The following is a 14243-nucleotide window of genomic DNA, read 5'->3' on the forward strand; positions in this document are numbered from 1 at the left end:
GTAACATAAGAGGTAAGATTCAGACATTGAAGAGTGGCAGAGAAGTCTTTTGAAGAGAGGTCTTCCTTAGGGTCTCCTGGCCAGAAGTTGAAATCTCCAAGAAGGAGCACAGAGGAGTTGTTGACCACAAGAGTGGCCAGCAACTCCTGGATGGAGGCTACAAAGGAAGGCATCGAATGAGGGGGGCGATAGACAAGAACCACAGTGAGGGGAGAAGGAAGGTTGAGGGAGCGGGCCACCAAGTAGTCCACGTTAGGAATGAGGGGGTAAGGGAGGAGCTGAAATTTAAGTGACGACCGGACAATCATCGCCACCCCCCCGCCGACCTTGCCATCCGGGCGGTCAGCTCGGAGAGCATAGTAGGTGTCAGGGAGGATGGCTAGCAGATCAGGAAGGGAGTCAGAAGTGAACCAGGTTTCGGTCAGAAATAAAAAGTCTGGAAAATCAGTGGTTAGAAGATTAAAAAGAGCTATCTGGTGTTTAACTGCGGACCGGGTGTTAAGTAGGTAGGCAGAAGCAACCGTAGGGGCCAGAGGGGAACAAGTAACCGGGGGAGAAATAGGGGGGGGAAGAGGGGAGTCGGGAAAAACAAGAGTCGGGCTGAGTAAAGGAGAAGAAAGAATACCAAGTGATTGTAGGTGATGGAGGGGGAGAGGGGTAGGAGAGGAAGAGACTGATAATGCATTGAGTTGGGCAGCAGTGTAGACCAGGCGTGAAGCAGAGTGAGCGGCCCCTGGTCCCGGCCCGTCGCGGACGGGCGCAGACGGGCTTAACTTCGGCGCGCCTTCGTCGCGCCCGCTGCGCCCGCCCGCTGCGCCGTCGGAAGACAGGAACAGTTATATGGGGACGACACATGGAGGGGGAGGGACAAGGGGCGTGGCAGGAGGGAGGAGCCAAAAGCGCTGCAGCGCCGAGAACAGACCCGCCCAAGATGGAGGAGCCGCCCGTCCCCTCCGAGAGTCAGCGAGGAGGGGGCGATCAGCGGCGGCGGTCTGGTCTCTGGTCGCGTGCAGGGAGGAGACAGCCAGGAGGGATCCAAGCGCCGGGATCGGGGCGCAGTGCAGGTGAGTAAGTGAGTGATTTAAAAAAGCAAAACAAAGTTGCTTTGAAAGTCTCGTTGCTCCCGGAGTCGCCTCGGGAGATCGCAGCAGGTCGGAGAGCCCAGGTAAGTGAGCTCCTTAAGAGCTAAACCAAGGGGGAGGAGCCAAAAGCGCTGCAGCGCCGAGAACAGACCCGCCCAAGATGGAGGAGCCGCCCGTCCCCTCCGAGAGTCAGCGAGGAGGGGGCGATCAGCGGCGGCGGTCTGGTCTCTGGTCGCGTGCAGGGAGGAGACAGCCAGGAGGGATCCAAGCGCCGGGATCGGGGCGCAGTGCAGGTGAGTAAGTGAGTGATTTAAAAAAGCAAAACAAAGTTGCTTTGAAAGTCTCGTTGCTCCCGGAGTCGCCTCGGGAGATCGCAGCAGGTCGGAGAGCCCAGGTAAGTGAGCTCCTTAAGAGCTAAACCAAGGGGGAGGAGCCAAAAGCGCTGCAGCGCCGAGAACAGACCCGCCCAAGATGGAGGAGCCGCCCGTCCCCTCCGAGAGTCAGCGAGGAGGGGGCGATCAGCGGCGGCGGTCTGGTCTCTGGTCGCGTGCAGGGAGGAGACAGCCAGGAGGGATCCAAGCGCCGGGATCGGGGCGCAGTGCAGGTGAGTGATTTAAAAAAGCAAAACAAAGTTGCTTTGAAAGTCTCGTTGCTCCCGGAGTCGCCTCGGGAGATCGCAGCAGTTTAATTACAAATAATCACTGCTCAGCACCCACCCCAGTACTCCCTCTCTTCCCCTATCGCTGCTGTCCTTCACCCCTGTCGCATCAAATTACCTTTTAGGTCACAGATCATCTCTCAGCTATCTTCTCTCACAGTTTGACAGTAGCCCTCCTCTGTGCCCTCAACATTCCCTCACACTCACTTCTTGCGTGTCCGCACTTCCCTTCGGCACTTCACATTTCTCCTCATCCTCGACCTCTTCAATCAAATTCTCTCACTCCCTTGCTGTCCTTTCTCATCCTCTCATCTCTCCTCACCGAGCACACGGGTTGGACCCGTATGCTCCTCTTGGCCTGTGCCACTCTGCTTATTGTTCCCTAATTCAGGTAGGCATGAATTGTCTGTCTTCCTGTTTTGGTGCAGGCCACACAGTTATGGAACGTGCATCCTCCTTTGCTTCGCTCCACCAAGAATCTATTATCCTTTAGGAAGATATAAAAACCTGGCTCTATGCACTGTAGGTCACCCCATTTGGCTGGTTCTCCCTCTCCTTCTGTGTGTTTCTCATTTGCCTTCAGGCAGCAGATGGCTATTAGCCCCAGCACACCTTTTGGTAACAGTAGCGCACTACAAATGTAAATAATAATAGTAATAGGCAGAAGCAGGGGAGCCACTAGACTCAACCTTCGCGGGGGGCCTACACTCCCAGGAAGGGCTGGCCATAGCACTGGTCACACACGACGCAACAGTCTTTTTTGGTGCCCCATCCCCCGTTTCCTCCTTCTCCATAAATTCCCTCACTAGCACTCACCAACAAAGCACCTCATCTATCTGTAGCACCTTTCTGACAAACATTTTTTTTTATAGTGCTACTCATAGTTTACTCACACTCAGTTCTGTGATCTGCATAGTACTTGTTCTTTGTAACCCTCTGCACTCTGTGGATGAGAAGAGTGCCCATGTGAGTGCACGGTGAGCGATGCAACAGTGTGAGAGTAGGGAAAGAGGAGTGACTGCAGGGTGAGTGAGGTGACCATATGAATTTGGGTGCGGATGTAAGTGCAGAGTGGGACAAATGAATGCATGGTTAATTATGGGCTTGTTTAAGTGAGTTGCAAATTGAGCAGTGAGGGGGCAGGTGAATGAGGTGTCACATGAGTGCAGATGAGTAGTGTGACTGCAGGCTGAGGTACAGGGTGAACAACGCAAGTGCGTTGTGATTGCAGAGTGATCAGTGTGAGTGCAGGGTGAGAGGGTGAATGATATGAGTGCATGGTGATCAGTGTGAGTGCATTGTGATCGCTGTGAGTGCAGGGTGAGCGTGAAAGTGAAGTGCGAGAATGAGAAGTGAGTTCTCTGAATGCAGGGTGCATTCCCAGACACTTGAAGTAACTCAGCATATTATTGACGGCAGCGTAGGGTTTAAAGATACAAGTTAAACTATTGCTATTATGACATTAATCAGGGATCGAGGGTGGAGGAAATAAATAATGTGCTGATCCTGCAACACACTTCCAGTCCTATGGTTAGGGTTGCCTACTCATTATTTTGATGTCCCAGACAGTACAAAAATAAGCAGTCACCTAAAGCTGTATATTTCATCACTCATCTGTGCGTACTTGGAACAGCAAATATAAATAGAAAGCACTTTCAATTGTGTTCTAGGGCGGCCTCAATGATCCATGACTGATAATTTAAGGGAACAAAGACAGAAAAGTCACATTACGAATGAATGCATATGATTTTATTTACAATCCCATTTAGTGTCAAGAGGAGGCCTCTGCAGGCTCTTTAAACATCAAATGGCTGGTATTTTCCTTCTTGCAACCCTACTTTATATTTCTTTTCATGAAATGCATTCTAACACACTACTGCAGTAAATGTAAAATACAAATGTAAGGAAAAGGCAGAGTTGGGGCCCAGGGGGTACTGGAAGTAGAAAAAAAACTAAGCCTTAGTAACCAGTTTACAAAAGGTATGTAAACATGCAAATGGTCTTTAACGATCTGTGAAAAACCCAGGCGTACTGGGCTGTGCTGGAGATAAGACACAAGACACAGCCCAGCGGAGCCCACAGCAGCTGGAGCTGAGACACACTATGGGGGAGGAGGGGGACTGAATCCATTGTTGTCCGATGGGCCTGGGCAGAAGTGTGACCGGGAATGCGCGACCCCCTTTCCATCACTTCACGGCCCCCCTGGGGGTCGCGCCCCACACTTTGAAGACCCCTGCTCTATCCTGATCCATTCTTAGATCTTGGATCTTCCAATACTCACTCTTTCCTTCAAGCTTCAAAACACTCCTCAGCTGTTTGAAGTCACAGCTGACTGAACAGGTCACCGTGCCCAAAGTCAGTTTCCTCACTTCGCATTTGTTTTGCCCAAAATATGACCACCTAATCTTCTGTGCACTGATTTACTAAACGCCTAATCGTTCAAAATGGCCACCGCACTCAAACTATGGCTCCAAGTTGGCTCACACAGCTCCTCAGAGATGACTTCACAGAGCACTATATGGCACACCCAGTGCTCTGACAACAGTATTTTTTTTTACGCACCCTTGATATGGATCCAATGCGCTCCTCTTGTGAGTCTAAATTTTGAGCCATCTTAGACCAGCTTGTGTCTGAACACTCCAGTGGACGGAAGGTTACTTCTAACAGAGGAATCATCTGCCTTGTCAGATTACCCTTCCTTGGCTGGTTTCGCTAATCTGGTAGAAGTGCGTTCTTCCCATCAAACATCCCTCTGGACCTCAGGGCAGGCTACCGCTTAACTCCAACCCTGAAATAGGTCTGTTTTACACCTTCTCTTTCTCAGAGTCTCCGGAAGGTTTCAATAGTGCATTTCATGACTCAAGTAAATGAGAATTTGTGGTGGATCTTGAACAGCCCTCTAGCCTTCCTTCAGAGGATATTTTCTCTTTTAATGAAACTCTGTGCAAAAGTACAGAGGTGTTGGATTTTCTGTTACCCAGGACCGAGGTAAAACTATTCTTTTATGAAAATCCTGCTGGTATCCATTATGTTTGGAATAAGTGAACCCCAGCTCTAGCGGTCAGCTTGTCAGACGTAATTGCCTGGGATGCTAGTGAGTCAAATTTTTTCATTTCCAATCCGGAGTTTGACAGTATTGCATGATGACTCTTCGTAGATCATGGGGTGATCTACAATCTCCCTCTCACTTCATCCATTTTGTTGGATGTAGAGTGATCCGATGGGGAAGAACGTTTTCTTGTTAGGTGATGTGACCATCCATTGTGCTGCAATGACTGTTGGCCTGCTCTTCTCATGCTCTTAGTAAGATAGCGTAGATGATGGCTCCGCTCCTTCCAGATCATGTGAGCGACTACTTTGCTGAGGTTGGTCGTAATGGATTTGGAAGTGCCAAGTAGCTCCTTAGGTAGGGGTGTGAAGTAAGTAGATTCAGGAGCACTTCGTATCTTGAAAGTATGGCTTGATTTATTGAAATAATACACCCACAACCAAATGCTACCGCCGCATACCAGGATCTCCGACAACTGATTCAGTTGTCAGAATCCTGGCACGCAACGTTCAACAATAGATTACAGAACATTGCTTAAATGATAACATGCTCGAGCCAAACACTCTCGAGCTAAACTTCCGACACGAGGTTGCCGGTCAGCGTCACATTACAACTTCTCCCTCCCCACAAGGAACTAACAAGAAAGAATAACTTAACCAAATGTACAAAATTCATTATAGCACAAAAGCATGAACTCGATAAAAACAAAAACTCATAAAGACAATAAAACATGACATTATGACAAAACAGTCACTTAATTTCGTGGGCAATCTCCTACAACGAACTCCCAATTCAGATGAAGAAGGACAAGCATCCGATTTGGAAACAGCAGTGCGAGTACCTGCACAAAGTTCAAAAACTGGGATGTGTAATGGGAAACGGAGTAGAAGATTTCCCAACACCAGAAGGTAAATCATTTAATAAATGAACCCAATCAGAATCCTCTAATTCTTGACTGGAAAATGTAAGTAAGGAATCAGCCTGAGAATCAGAGAGATGAACCTGCGATCTTTTACTCCACCATCCTTTATACCCAAGCAAGGCTGATGCCTTACTGACACCTGTAACCTGCACAGGAGGAGAAAATCTTGAAGTCCCCTAAGGCACTTTTTTGGGATTCTTGATAAGAACCCAACTACCAACGCCCAGATTTGAAGAATTGAAAACGTTACCTTTATCATGAGTACTCTTCAAGAGACTTTGTTTTTGAGCAACTCTAGAGGCTACCTCACTGTTGCAAGGCAAATTTTTGTCATGTTTGTTAACCAACCACTTAGGACATAAATTAGTGTGAGCAGATCTATCTCTCAGAAGTGAAAATGGTGACACCCTAGTGGTACAATGAGGAGAGATGTTGTAAGCCCATAATTTTGCCTCAAGGAAGTCTTGAACATCCTGTCGAGAGGACAGAGCTATCTGAATGGCATCTTTAATCTATTTGCTCTTTCCACCAAACCATTTGACGTTGGTGAGTAAAGAGCAACCTTAAAATGAGTAACGTCACAATCAGAAAGAAAAGAACTGAATTTCTCAGAAATAAAATGAGTGCAATTGTCAGAAACTAACACAGAAGGTGAACCTTCAAGAGAAAACACTTTCTTCAAAAACTTTACGGCATTAAGAGAACTCGGTGAATCACAAAACATGTGATAAATCCACTTGGAGTGGTAGTCAATCAACAAAATGATATACTTTAGATCATGTTGCAAAAGGTCATATGGGCCAGAGAAGTCCAAACCAACTTTGTCCCAAGGTCTCGTAGGATAAGGAACAGAATACAGTGGAGTATTCATAACTTTCCATTTCTTATCTGATAATAAACACTCCGGGCATGAGTCAATAACATATTTGACTTGTGATTCTAAGGATGGCCACCAATAGTACAACTTAATGAGTTGAGAAGTTTTCGAAATGCCTAAATGACCTTGGTGAGCAAATTTGATAATGTCGTTCCTAAGATTGGCAGAGGGCACAAACCAATCATGTCTCATGATTATGTTGTTGACTAAAGATAACTCAGGTGCAACCATGGTGAAAGCTTTCAACTCATTTGAAAGTTTCCTATTTTCTGGACAACCTTTAACAATGTACTCAGATACAAGTTTAAGAGTGTCATCTTTATGCTGTGCGTCTATCCAATTTTCTTCAGTAATATTTGGACAAGAATTTACAGCATCAAGAGTCGCAATAACACATTTCGTATCCTCTGAATTCTCAACCTCTGAGGGATCATGAAAAGCCATGCGAGACAGGCAATCAGCCCTAAAGTTGTTCCCACCAGAAATATGTTTAATGGAGAAATGAAATTCTTGCAATTTAGACAACAATCTAACTAACCTAGCGGATGCTTTGCCAAGACCGTTCCCAGATAATAACTGCGTCAGAGGCTTGTGATCGGTGAAAAGTTCATACTGACGTCCCCAAATGTAATTCCTGAATTTTTCAATTGCCCAGACACAGGCAAGAGCCTCGCGTTCTATGGTACTATAATGAGTTTCAGATTGCTTTAACATCCTAGAGGAGAAAGCTATGGTGTGCTCTTTACCTGAAACCCATTGACCAAGAACAGCACCTAAACCAGTAAGGCTAGCATCAACCATAATAAAACATTTCGAGGAGTCATGAAAAGGTTGTAATGCAGGTGCATCCATGATAAGTTTCTTAACTTGAAGAAAAGAAGAAGCAAATTCTTCAGACCATTCAAATTTTGAACCTTTACGGAAAAGAGCACGTAAAGGCTCCACCGTTTGTGCATACCCCTTAACAATACGGGCGTAATATTGCGCCAAGCCTAAGAATGACCGAAGTGCATCTTTGTCTTTGGGAGGAGTAGCATGGCTAATGGCTTTAATAAGAGACATTTTTGGCTTGATGCCCTCCGGAGAAAGTGTATGACCCAAATATTCCAACTGTTGAGTAGTAAATCTACATTTTTCTGCTCTAATTGTCATGCCTGCCTGGTCTAATTTACTTAAGACAGAGGATAAATTGTTCAAATGAGTCTCCCAGTCGTTAGCATAAACCAAAATATCATCTTGATAGGCTTGTACACCTGTGATATTTTTATACAGATTGTCCATGATTTTTTTAAATACACTGGCTGCAGAGGCTAAGCCGAAAGGTAACTTAAGGTATTTAAACACACCAAAAGGTGTGACAAAAGCTGTGAACTCCTGAGAATCAGCTGTTAAGGGAAACTGATGATAAGCTGAACGCAAATCAATAAGTGAAAAAAACTTGGCCCCTCCCAAATTGGCCAGAAGTTCATGAATTTTGGGAAGGGGATGACAGTCAATGAGAACCTTTAACGGTTCCTAACTTTTCTGAAAATAATTTTGGAAATTTATCTAACAGCTTTTTAATATCAGAATTATGGTCTGTAAGACACAAACAATTGGTAATGGGATGCGAATCGTTCCTGGAACCAGCAGGACTGTAGCTCTGAGGGAGATCGCCAACAACAATTGGGTTATCAGAACCTGGAATAAGACGTAAACCCATTTTCGCCAAATCTTGCCAGCCAATGATATTGCGTCCTCTAACTGCAACATAAATCTTAGTAAAAATGGATCTTCCTAAGCATTCCAGTCTGTAATTAAAATAACCCAACATGTCTATGTCAAACTCCCCAAAAGCCTTTGGGTTGATGTCCAAGCCTTTGGGTTGATGTCAGTTTGAATTATCGTGATTGAACCTTTCCATCTATCATGAAATGTAACATCTGATAGAATGGTTATAGGAGACCCAGAGTCTGCCATGACGGGAATTTCCACATTACCAAAATATGCCGTTCCTAAAGGGCCTTTCACGCAGTAAGGGGTAGCAATGGAATTGCATTCAATGGAAATTACCATGTCTTGAAATTGATTTGAACAATCATCAACGGCTTCAAAGTAAACTACACTATTTATGGTGGTGGGTCTCTTTGAGGATCTGCAGGAACCTTGAAAATGACCAATCTTTTTACAAAGAAAACATCTTTTCCCGATAGCCGGGCACATGGGATAATTGCTTAAGTGCGATTTGGAACCACATCTATAGCAGAATGTATTTCCTTTCTTTACAAATTGCTTAGTAGGTCTATGTGTAGAAATGGCATTCACAGAGTTAACAACATCTTGTGTAGGAGTCTTAAATGAGTTGAGGGATTGATCTTGTTGAAGAACATTCGAGGTGACGATGGATCTTTCAATACTTTTGGCGATGTCAATTGTCTCTTGGAGAGATGGTTTTCTTTAACTAAGAAGGTGTTGCTGAATTTTCTTTGAGAAACAAGCAAAAACAAATTGATCGCGAATGTAAATTTCAGGGTCAGCTTCAAACTCGCATGTTGACGCTAGAACTCGCAATTGTGCAATATACTCTTCCACAGATTCATCTTCACCTTGTTTTCTTCTGAACAAATTATGTCTCTCAAGCATAACGTTTGACTCCTGATCGTAGTGATTAGCGAATCGTGATAACACCTCCTTATATACGTCCCAATGGTCAGCATCACCAGCCGGAGTTGGGAATTTAGGTAAATTCTCGAAAACATGCTGTGCAGCAAGACCAAGACAACCATAAAGAATTGCTACTTTACGCTGCGGAGAAAATTTGACAGCATCAATAGCTACTATGTGGTTTTCAAAAGCTTTTACCCATTGGCGCCATGGAATGCTGGGTTTCCCAGGTTGCTGCAAGAAAGGAGGCGGTTGTGCAAATTGCTGAGACAAAGCCATAGTTGTTAGATCAAATGGCAATGAAAACGTGGAGAAAGTGTTGAAATGACGACAAAATGATTTAAATAATGAAATAAATGCACTTGCTGATGAAAAGGGATGTAAAGGTCAACACCATAAGTAAGTATAAGTAAGTCAAACCATGTAAATTAAATCTTTGAGGTGAGCCTATCACCGAATCCAAAGGCTCAAGTGCATCAAATAACCAGAACTTTGAAATATATAAGGTGTGCCTGTCACCGTAAAACGTGCAGGCTAGATCCTACCTTGAAACGAGTCAGCTGCTGTCCACGGCGTAGCGTTGTCTTTGTGGTTACCAAGGTAACGTGTAAACAAACCAAAATATGGCTGCCAGCGTCGTTGCACTTATGCGTCATGCATTAGTGAGCATGCGCGAGGACACGCGTGAGGTTTGCCGAGCGTTATCAACTCTGGGAACACATCGATTTGCCATTATGCCAAAAATGATCGGAGATGGGACGGCCAAATCGTCTTGTGCAGGAATTTGTAAAGACCTCCGGTTAAGTAGACGCTGGGCATGGAGAGGTGAACGCCGAGGAAATTCCCTTCTATTTGATTAAATCCTTGGCTGGTGGGTGTAGGGCGCGCAGCTTCGTCCGGTCGTCGCCAAATGAAGTAGATTCAGGAGCACTTCGTATCTTGAAGTATGGCTTGATTTATTGAAATAATACACCCACAACCAAACGCTACCACCGGATTCCAGGATCTCCGACAACTGATTCAGTTGTCAGAATCCTGGCACGCAACGTTCAACAATAGATTACAGAACATTGCTTAAATGATAACATGCTCGAGCCAAACACTCTCGAGCTAAACTTCCGACACGAGGATGCCGGTCAGCGTCACATTACAGGGGGCTTGACACAGGTAAAACTGTGGCAAGATCCACAGGCTCCTTTATATCGCTATGCTACTGTGCTCAGATAGATCCCTCTGGACTACAGAGTACTTCCCAGACTGAATTGTTGGATTCACCTTTTGATATCTCTTGTCATTACAGAACAGTGGCTGAGCAGGTATGGCCAGGAACTCATTCCTCTAGATTGTTGCCTTCTCCTGTGAATAAGTTGTGGAGGCTGCATGAGCAGGATGACGGTTTTTCAATTTCTTTTTTTTTTTAGTAAACCTTTTTATTGAGTTTTCAGGTTCAAAGAGAGTATACAGTAGTAACATCAATTGCAATTAATCAACTTTAGGTTACATTATGTTGCTAGGGTGTGATGTGATTAAGTTGTGTTTGGGTGTGTTATGTCCAGTGTGACCGGGATGTAGACTTGGGGATAACCTGGGTCTGTGCTTACAGTTTCTAACTCTTGGGCTCTGTCAGTGTATCTCTTCTGTTGATATGGATTACATACGCGTGTTTTTTCCAATAAACAAACTGGGAGTGTAACTTGGGAAAAGTGGTTGGGGTGGTTTTAGGGCTAATGTTGGCGTGTTGTTTTCGGTGGCCTGGTTGCACTCGGGCTTTGCTTTTTTATTGTAGTGTTTGTAGGTGTATATGATGTCCTGGGGGGGTGGAAGATGATTGTGTGATCTCTTTGTGTGAGGGGTTGGAGGGGGGAGAGCGGGAGGGAGATTTCTGCTAGTGTTTGTATGAGGGGTGCTAGGAGGTGCAGGGTTTGGAGCCGCCGGGGTGGCCGTCTGGGATTCAGAGGGTGTCTGTTTGTTTAAAGCTTTGGAGGAGCGCTGCCCATTCCATGGATGCATGGTGGAGACGTATCCCTGGTGCTTCTTCAAGTCTGAGCGCGTCTTTCCCCGCCACGCCCCACTTTGTGACGGCCCTTCTCCAGGCCTCTATCAGAGGACCTGAGAGAGAGCACCAGTGCAGTGTGATGCTTCATTTTGCTAGGAGTTAAGGTTATCAATGGGAATCATGTTTCTATTTTCCTTGCTTTCTGCTGCCTGAATATTCCCAGGGTGCAAACCTCCCATGTGTTGAGGCCTTCTAGGCCTGTGGTTTCTTGTAATGTAGTGTGTATTTTTGACCAGTATGACTGTAGAGCGGAACATATCCAGAGCATGTGCACAAACGTGGTGCTGGGCAGGTGGCATCGTGGGCATTCGAACTGTGTCTCAGGGTAGAATCGCTTAAGCCTCGCTGGTGTGGGATACACCCGGGGCAATATGTTAAATTGGATGTTTTTAAATTGTTGATTCCGCAACACTTTCTTGTGGTGTTCTAGGGCTGTCAGCCATTCTTTATCATGTAGTGCACGGTCAAATTTGATTGGAGCCAGTAGATCCAGAGATAGCGCCCTGTGCCCATGCTCAGTATCGCGTGCAGTGTGGGTTGTGTCTTAGGTTCTCCTTCCATTAGGTTCCATGTCTTTTTGCAGTCAGAGACGATTTGCCTGTGTAGGAGAAACTGACCGGTTGGAAGCCCACTCCTCTCCGTCAGACTCTCGAAGGAGGAGAGGTGTCCGTCTATGAAAAAGGACTCCACTTCTGTGAGCGAGTGCTCTGTCCAGACATGCATGTCTTTGGACCTGTAATGGCTGCGCCCCTGGAGGAGATCTGCCAGTGGTAGCAGCGGGGAGTAGAGGGGTGTATTGCGGGATAGGCGGTGGAGTCTCAGCATGCAGGACCTGGCTACCGTCACCTGAATGGGGTGGACGGTTTTTCAATTTAAGAGCCATTTAGGATATTCATTATAGGGACAAGGGGACACCTTGTGAGGTGTGGTGCGTTGAGTCTTCAGAGCTTGATAAATACCTTTTCAGAATTAGGTCGAAGGTCCTGCTGGTGCATGATGAGTGCCCATTGTTGGCTTTTCTCTTATTCTATTGCTCTAATTTTGCTCCCACTTTATGCTACTGCCTTAATCGGAGTTTGGGATACAGTTAGCTGTTAGGGCCCTATGCTGAGCACATGCATAATTTTTGTCCAGATGCCGTGGTATTCTATTTTCATTGATGTCCAAGCTCTTCCCAGGTTCCAGTTTCTTTTGTTCCCTTGGTGGCTGTTTACATTTTTTGTAATGATGGCTGTTTTCTCCTCACTTTGTGAAGGTTTGTCATCGCATTGGCTTAGTACATCTTCCTTCACCTGCAGGCCATTGGCTGCCCCTTTTGGGATGCGACATGGAGGAAGTGTTTGCCTTGGACCTGCTACCGGTTGTTACCTAGACTGTCCAGTTCTACAGGATCTGCTTGTGAGCAGTGATTTTCCTTGAACTTCCAACCTCTGCTAGGTGGTTCAGTTTATTGCACCTTAGTTTGCTTTTCACTGCATTGGTTGCCCTTGCAACCCTAACTTTTCCTTCCATTGGTATACTTTTCTTTGTCCTTCATTCAGTTGGTGCTCTAGTCTTCAGTTTGTCCTTGGATGGCTAGGACTTGTATGAATAATGGTTGCTCCTTTCGGATAACAGCCTTTTCTTGTGTTACTTAGTATCTGGAGGTGGCTATTGTGTATAAATGAATTATTTTGTGCTTGCCTCCTTTTCATTGAAGTGGTGGGGATCTAAAACAGGACTCCTTTCCTTCCCCTTGGGAGGCTTTTGTGTTTCTGAGGCCCTGGTTGCCACTTGCTCTGCCAGACCCTTTGTTTCTCTGGTCTAAGACATTGCAGTCCAGGCGTTTTATTACTTTTATCTATGCATAACTGTATTACAATTGTTAGCTGATGACAATAGACTCGTAAGGGTACGTACATTCCTTGGGATTGGCTTCAGCCTTGTTTTTATAATGTTCTGTCTGCCAGTGCTTATGGTTGGATCGTTTCCCCAGATTGAGTGGTGGAGGACCCTTTGTTAGTTTCTCTCCTCAGATCCTTGTCCACAGGCATTTACAAAATAGAAGACACTCCTATCAGCAAAGTACTTAAAAAATCAGAGCTCCATAGGAAAAGCTTTCCAATGAGAGCATAAATGCAATTAACATTTTATAGTGATCATCATTTCTAGGGTTCCTGTGACTTGTGTTTGGACTTTAAGTAAAGCACCTGATTAGTGATAAGACATTTCATAGTGGGTCTATGCTTTGAAAGTGGTGCATTGGTTAGCCACAAAACTTCTTTATTTATTGGATATGCATCTTGCAAAAGTTGTGCTCAACGCAATTTGAAGACTTCTCATGTGTCACTGTTAAAGATCATCAAATTAAAAAGAATGTAAATGCATTTAAGTCACTGAAACATTGTGTATTTAAATTTGACATAAATATGAAATAAACATAAATGTATGACGTTTTTAGGGAGGCAAGAAGTAGCTGCCACTGAACAAAATCCAAATCAGAAGCAGATTAGGTGATAGTTTAGGCATTCTAAAAGTGGGAACATCTTTTCTCATGAACATTAAGTGAAGCACACCCTGAACAAATATTTCCGTAAGTCACTGCGGTTGTGCCTCTTGGCTGTGCCACACTCCCCCGAGCTTCAGCTCTTATGAAGTAATTTGACATGATGTCTTCTGATGGAGGGTAGTCTCTCTATAAAGTTTAGCAGATCTTATTCAGAAACAGTCAGGAGCTACACAGTGTTTTCAAACTAGAGTGGGGGATTAAACAAAGATGTGGGAAAGGATATCACTCAAATCTGAAATTCAAGGCACATTCTTCAAACAAACTCTTACCTCTTCTCTCGAGTATGCTTTCATCAGTTTAAAGGGTTTTCTGCATAAAACAGCTAAAGAGCAAACACATGAGGTTCCAGATATTCATATCTGTATATGTCACCAGTGGCGGCAGACACAGATAAGGAGTGGTGAGAGG

This window comes from Triturus cristatus, chromosome 6, assembly GCF_964204655.1.
Source record: "Triturus cristatus chromosome 6, aTriCri1.1, whole genome shotgun sequence".
In the NCBI taxonomy this organism is placed as follows: domain Eukaryota; kingdom Metazoa; phylum Chordata; class Amphibia; order Caudata; family Salamandridae; genus Triturus; species Triturus cristatus.